This window comes from Macrobrachium nipponense, chromosome 6 (genome assembly GCF_015104395.2).
Source record: "Macrobrachium nipponense isolate FS-2020 chromosome 6, ASM1510439v2, whole genome shotgun sequence".
Classification (NCBI taxonomy): Eukaryota; Metazoa; Arthropoda; class Malacostraca; order Decapoda; family Palaemonidae; genus Macrobrachium; species Macrobrachium nipponense.
Window position 1 is genome coordinate 55,700,550 of NC_061108.1, and position 7,870 is coordinate 55,708,419.

Below are 7,870 nucleotides of genomic sequence, written 5' to 3' on the forward strand. Positions count from 1 at the left end.
TTGGCTTGCAGGCATCCCCCCCACAGGTGACAGAGTCGGGGGAGTGTCCTCCTCACTGGTCGCAGCGGCCTCTCTTCCTCTTGCTGGGTTTGCCCCACCCTCAACCACCTCTGGTCGAAAAGGGTTGCTGACTTCTCAGCCGCCGAGCGGTGGAGGCAGTGGGACAGGAATCAGCCCTGGCAGGAGGGTGAGAAGCCCTCCTAGTTGGAGAGCCAGGAGGACATTGAGCAGAAACAGCAGGAGGCTGAGGCCGACGGAAGGATGCGGTGCGATGCAGCAAAGAATCCTGAAGTTGCCAACTACCTCATTCACATCCGAAGATGGAAAGAGGGTGGATCCCTGAAGTGAGGTATTCCTCAGGTTGGTCACATCCTGAGGGTCTACAGCTTGATCAAGCCTGGATGCGACGGCATCCCTGCGCTTCAGAACGAGGTTGGCCCAAAGGTTGGCATGCTGGTGGACTAAGAACTCCATAGCCTTACCACCGGACAAAATAAGGTCATGAAGCTGACAGGCCATATCAGCTTGCTTGTCAGGCTGCTGTGGAGTCTTCGAGGTGGGAAGAAAGCCCACCGTTCTGCCCCAAAAGTCCAACCATGAAGCTGCTTGCAAAGCCACCATCGCGGTTTGTTCAAGCTGTGACATCTCCTGGGAAGAGTGTCGAGGTCCGATGCTGGGCATCAATAACGTGATGGTAGGGATTACAGGCAAGGGTGAAGGCTCAGCCTCCTGGGCCACATAGTACTTCCTCTGCTTCTGTAAAGCAGAGGGGAGTAGCTTGGAGGACTGAGATGCCCGCAGCGAGTCCTTCCTCATTGAAACCTGTTTGTTGGCCTTGGTCAGAGCCTCCCTTGTCAGGAATTGATTGATTGATTATTGAGAATTATACTGGCATCATAACAACTAAGGTCATTGATGCCACTAAATATAAATGATTAAAACATTCAAAAAATTATTTCGATACAGAAAGACAAACGGGAAGAAAAGGAAAAAATCAAATTTCATAGCAAATAATAAAAACTTTAGTCGAAAAAAAAACATAAATAAAATAAAATAAACGAATCACATACACACACCCTTCCATACTAATAAATACACAATCATACACAACTATTAAAATATTAAAAGATAAACATACTTAAAAAACTATTTTAAATTAAAACTTTATTTCAAATTTTATCTAAAATACCAATTTCTTTAAGATAATTAAAAAGGTTACCAATATTGTAATCATGTCCCAATATTTTTAACAATAAACAAACTCCTAACGGTCTTTACAGCTACTAAAATGGCGCAATCTTTCAATACTAAAACTAGGACAGTCTGTACGGGGAATTGACTCGGCAATAGGGCTGATAATCTCCACTCATCAAGAAACCGTGGGTATGTCTAATGTGTCCAATCCTCAATCGGCATAAAACTACTTCCCTTGATCTTTTCATGTTAGTATATGTCCATGGGCGTGATGAGTTGGCTATTTCACTCATTTTTTATTCTCTAGCTGCCAATGAAAGTTCCAAGTATCTAATTTTTTACTGTATGACAGGGTATATATCTTTAGAGGGAGAATAAAGTTATTGCTAATACATTTGTCAACTGCCTGTTTTGCTAGTGTCCGCTCTCTCATTCCCCTCAATGCCCACGTGAGTGGGAACCCAACAGAACTTGATACTTTTTCCTATGTGTTCTATAAGGAATATCCATGCTAAAATTTCAGTTACAACTGGATGGACTGAATTAAAGTTAGTGCCATCAGTACACTGAAAGAGTCGCAAAAAATGACAAAATCTCATAACATTCACAAGTAAAAATGGATGCTTCATCAGGTAATCTAAAATTTCGAGTAAAATTCGGAAAAAACACCCCAAATTATTAATAAAAAAAGCTTTAATGAACATTGGGAGTTCACCTTTGAGACCAATTTCAAGAATAGTTTGAAGAATGCCGCGTCTCCAAGCAGTATCGTATGCCTTCTCTAAATCAAAGAAAACTGAAATGTGGTGTTTTTTATTTGTGAAGGCTTCGCAAATTGATGCCTCTTAATCTCATTTTACGAAATCCGCATTAAGAAGGATTAATAAATCCTTTCTGCTCTAAAAACCATACCAACCGAACATTTACCATTTTTTCCATTAATTTGCAAATACAAGATGTTAGAGCAATTGGGCAATAATTAAGACTATTTTTCTTTCTTTTCGGGGTTTCAAGAAGGCTAAAATGATGGCAATATTCCAAATATTTGCAAATTAACTTTATTTCCAAATTCGGTTGGTTATGCCAAGTAAAAATTATTTAGTTTCCTCAGGAAGATGTTTTATCATTGAATATGTTATATTGTCAATTCCTGGAGCCGAATCATTACATGTGGCTAATGCAGAAAGAAGTTCTCCCTCAGCTGTAAAATCAAGTACTTTAGGTTCTTCCCGAACACGATAGTGGTGGTAAATTGAAGTAGGATTTTTTTTATTAAATTTTGGCAAAATGACCTGCAAATGCTTCCCTTACATTTTCTGGATTTTGTAGTATTTGACCATTGCATTCTATTACTGGTGAAAGTAATGGTATGTGTTTCCCAGTAATTTTCCTTATTTTTGCCCATACTTCTCCTAGTTTAGTCTTCCAATTGATCTTTGAAATAAAATCTATCCACGATTGACGCTTGGCCCGTTTAACTTGGTACCTAAATTTAGCTCTTGCTTTCTTGTAGCAAATCAAGTAATAGTTGCAAGGATGACGCCGTTACCGAGTGAAAGCGGCTCTCATTTGCTTTCCGAGTTATTTTGCATTGAACATTCCACCAAGGAACTGGTTTTTGCGCAAACTGACCTGGAGTACGGGGAATTGACTTGTTACTTAAATCTATTATTACTTTGTTAAAAAATTCAAGTGCTTCTTCAATAGTTGCAAAATCACTACCATCAATTTGCAAAATAATGTAAGAACAGTAAATAATGGCCAATTGGCTTTATCAATTACCCATCGTGAAGATCTTGGTACGGCTTGATAATTATGATTGGAAAATGGTCACTTCCAATGCCTTCATCCATTACTTCCCATGAAAAGTCTAAAAAACAGTCAGGACTACATATCAAAATGTCAATACTACTAAGGGTTCCTGTCTGTACATGGAAGTGTGTAGGTGCTCCAACGTTCAGAACAGCAAGCTCCTTTTCCTAAATGAATGAAAATATCAAAATACCTCGAGGATTGGACACAATATCCTCCCACATAGGATTTCTTCCATTGAAATCTCCTAAAAGTAAAAAAGTCCTAGGAAGCTGATCTATCAAACTGTCAAGCTCTTGCCTAAGATTTTGGTTAGCTCTATTGACTGGTGGTAAATATATAGAACAAATACTATAAGACTTTTTAAAATGTATTTGAACTGCTACTGCCTGTCGATTTGTACATAAAGGGATTTGATTGTGAACAATATCTCGTCGTAGCAGTAACGCACTTCCACCATGTCTACCTTCATCTCCCTGCACTTCATTATGATAAAGCATGTATTCCCTTGGACACAGTTTGGTTTGACCCAATATTGTTTCCTGTAAGGATATGATGATGGGGAAATTTTCATTAATTAAAATTGTCAAAAATTCGTATTTAGCTTTGAGGCCTTGACAGTTCCACTGAAGAATCGAAGGTCTGCTGTTCATATTCTGGGGTAATTAGGATTTATCTACTCTCTTTATCTTTGGGGAATCTCTAGCATAATTTCTGGCTAGTAAAGGATCTTTTGAATCAGTATTTCTTTCTGATCTCCGCTACGGGGTTCTCTCCCTTTTCTTACCAACTTGAGACCAGTTTGTTGATTGAGGCAATGAATTGCATTTTTCCACATTAGATGTATCTGAGGAATTTGATGCTATATTTATTATACTTTTGACAAAGCTGCTTTTTTTGTCTCTTGACCCAGATGGATCGGGACTGAAATTTTCTATGCTATCTTTTGAGCTTGATGGTTTTGGGCTAATATTCTCTGGTTTATCTTTTGATCCTGATGGTTTGGGGCTAATATTCTCTGGTTTATCTTTTGATCCTGATGGTTTGGGGCTGGTATTATCTGTATTTTCATTTGGGCCTGATGGTTTAGGGCTAATATTCCCAGCTTTATCTTTTGACCCAGATGGTATGGTGGTTTTCCTGTGTTCAAGGACCTGTTTTGAACTTTCACTTTCTTGATTTGTTGCTGGATTTTGTTTCTAATGATTTCTTGGCTTTAACAGCTTGTACTATATGAGAGCTGGAAGCAATATTTTCTATTGTAAAAAGTAGGCTTATTTCTCTTTAAAACTAGAGAGAAGGGTTCTCCTGGCCTTATTTGCTTTTCAAGAGCTCTTTCTCGGGTCTCTTTAAAAGTAACTTTTTCCATTGTTCTGATGGCTTGAACTTCTTTTTCGAAAACAAATTTCACACAGCTTTTAGACTTTGCTGGGTGTGGTTCACCGCAATGAATGCAACATGGAACTTCATTACATATGCCATGGCTATTTTTTCCACAATTGGCACATACAGCTGGCTTTTCATTTAGCTTTTCTTTGCATTTTTGGCATAGATGACCATACATTTGGCAGTGGTAACAACGTAATGGTGAGGGGATGTAAGGTTTTACCTTATCATATAACCATCCAGCCTTAATAAAATTGGGTAGCCTACACTGGTCGAAAGTTAGAATTAAAGTAGCCAGCAGTATTTGTTGTTCTCCAACTTTCTTCCTCATTCTTACTACTTTTACTACTCCTGGCCTTTTCAATTCTTTCTCAATTTCCTTTTCTTCGATTTGCAATATTCCAGGAGTGTATATCACACCCCTACATTGATTGAACATGGGATGGGAGAAGCATTTGACATTATGGCCATCCAAGGTTAAGATTTGTCTTAATTTCTGACTTTGCAATGGAGATATGTCTCTATCAAAAGACTGCCATTTCCCTGGGGGAGAATTTTTGGCTGACCACCACAAAGTTAACTATTTCTCTATTTGCTTCAAACACGTTAAGATTTTCATGTCTCCCATTTTCTATTTCTAGAATTAAGAATTTCTCATAATTAACCACTTCATGATGACCAGGTAATATTTCCATTTTCCTAAATTTTTCTATTCTAACATGATCACTTCCTAATCTTTCCTTCTTCTCTAACACTTTTTTAGACTCGCTCTTTACAGGAGTTGAGTAAGGTCCTAATGTAATTAAATTAGAACCTGAGTTTCCAGTACCAAGATCCATATCCAAGCCGAGGCTACCATCAGAAAAATCCATTAGGATTATTAGGTTGAGATGCAGCAAGCCCCAAAAAAATCCACCCCTTATCGGAGGATGTCAGTCCTCCTATCCCATGCGGCTCAACATGGGAAGGGCTTCAGCGGGGACCAGTCCTCTAATAGAGAGGGGCTGCCTCTCTTAACAATAGACCTCTTACATATGTGGATGCTTCGTCTCCAGATACCGTTGATGCCCTTACATCTTCTCACCTGTTGTATGGCTACTGGTTAAACTCTTTACCCACCACCATAGACCGGGACTATCTGAATGACCCAGATTTTGAGCTTGACCACAAACGATGCAATGAGAGGTCCAAGTTTGTATCTCTGGTAATGCATGCATTCCAGGAACAGTGGGAGAAGGAATACTTGCAGTCCCTAAAAGATAGACACTATTTCAATGGGGATCTGACCCAACCATTCCAAACTAAGATTAAAGTAGGAGATGTGGTGTTAGTATATAACGACACCCCTCGTTGAATGTGGAAATTGGCAAGGGTCATTCAGCTAATGCCCAGCTATGATGGACTGGTCAGAGTTGTGAAGTTACAGACCAGCAACGGAGAGACAACTAGGTCAGTTGACAAACTTTACCCGCTGGAGGTCTCTAAGCCAGATGTGTATACTCCAGATGCAAAATTTAGAAGACAGTCAAAATTCAGAAGGCTATCAAGCAGAAGATGAGAGACTGAAGAGAAAGGCTGCCGCCAACTTGAGGCGATTCTTAAAGTGGCTGATTTATGATCAAGCTGTTTAACAGTTTTGTGTAAGCTCCGCCCGGGAGGATGTTGTAAATTTATTTTGTACATATCTATCTTCTAACTTCAACAAAGTCACTGCTAAGAGCTACAGGTGAGCGTAGCAAAATATTTAATACTGTATTGTAAATACTTTGATTAATTTTTCTTAGCATTTAAAAATTTGATAGACTGATTTACTAAACAGATTTAACTATCTGTCTTTTCAAATTAATTAAGAAATTGATTTAATTGATTTAGGGAGTGATAAGACCACTGACCTGGCATAAGCATTTTTTTGGCGGCTATAGGACGAGGGCGGGCTGGTTAGGCCTTGTTTAAATAGACAGCATCGCAGACGCACAACTTGTTTCAACTTCTATTTCAGTGTAATTTACAGTGTAGAGTTGTAGAACTTAATAACCCATAAGATAATTGGTTCGTATGACCTCCCTTCCTATTTTGTACCTATCTTAACCCCATATCCTTTCCAAATCCTTATCTACAACCAAAGTTAGAAGCGGCCATTTGTACTACTCTGTCGTCAGAACGTGTCGGAAAGTAGAATAAATTTGATCAACGTACCCATTTATTTTCACGACCACAATTAGAGGTCACTGGGTTTACTAACTAAATAGATTGGATTTGTTTTCAGTTCAGGGGTGAATTTAGATATGAGTGTCCAAACTAGGGTAACTTTAAGGTAGGTCGATATACAATTCCCATACAGGCTAGGTCACCATGATCACGTGCGGGAGATTCGAGTCAACAGTAGTTCGATAGGAAACAGTTTCGTCAATTAACGTTTAACTTCCTTGTTTAAGATGTAATGCACTGTTTTCCTTACCTTAGTTCATTTTAGAGCCCCTTTTACGTAGTTATCTTGTTATATTGGAGTTTATGAAAATTAATTGTGCATAGACTTGGATTGAACCATTTTGCATGGGTTTACATAACTACATGGGCATAATAGAACATTTAGCTAAAATTACGTTTGTCTGTTTACTTACCATTACTATTTGTGATTAGTTTACCTTAACTTTACTTTCACCAGGTCAAAACTTAATTGAATTCCTTGGCCTAACTCAACTTCCCTGGAAATCTTATGGCTTTGGTTTAATTTACTCAAAATCCTCATTAGTTTAACTGAACTTAATTAAATTATTCTTACCTGATTTTAATGAGCCTATTTAAACTTACAAAGCAATTTACTAATCCTTTGGATTTTCTGACAAAAGTCTGAAAACACGTAATGTGCACGGAAGAATTGCGTGCTTACCAGCCCGTTTCATACAATTTGCTTAACTACCACAGAACATTCAGTGGAAGGAATTACCCTCGTAATTTTGTAGTGTATGGTCTTCCAATCTTCCCACTGAGTGAAACAATCTGCTGCAAAAAAACAGCAGATTGAGAACTCGTCAAATCTTAAAGGATGAAACCGGATATTAGTATGTATCTTTTTCTATATTTCATACGTGGCTGATTTTCTGCTTATTTAATTTCTACATTCAATCATATTCAGGTTTATATATGATTAAATGTTTTTTGGGGGAGAGTAGAAAATGAGATTTAATATAATATCTTATAAGTTTCTTATAAACAATTTTTTTTATTAAAAAGGACCTCTTTGCCATTGTTTAATATTTATAAGTAGTCATTGTTGGTAACTAAGTAGGTGTGCGCAAACAATTACAGATTTAATTTCCCCGCTAGTTATGTCGTTTAACGACTGTTGAATCATACAAGAACTTCCAGTAAAGTAAACAGAATTTTCTTCGAGGTTTATTTGTTAACATTCGGCAGATGTTTCCCACCCACCAACAACTAACCACTCTCCTTACAACAGCTTGTGCTTAATTCTGGG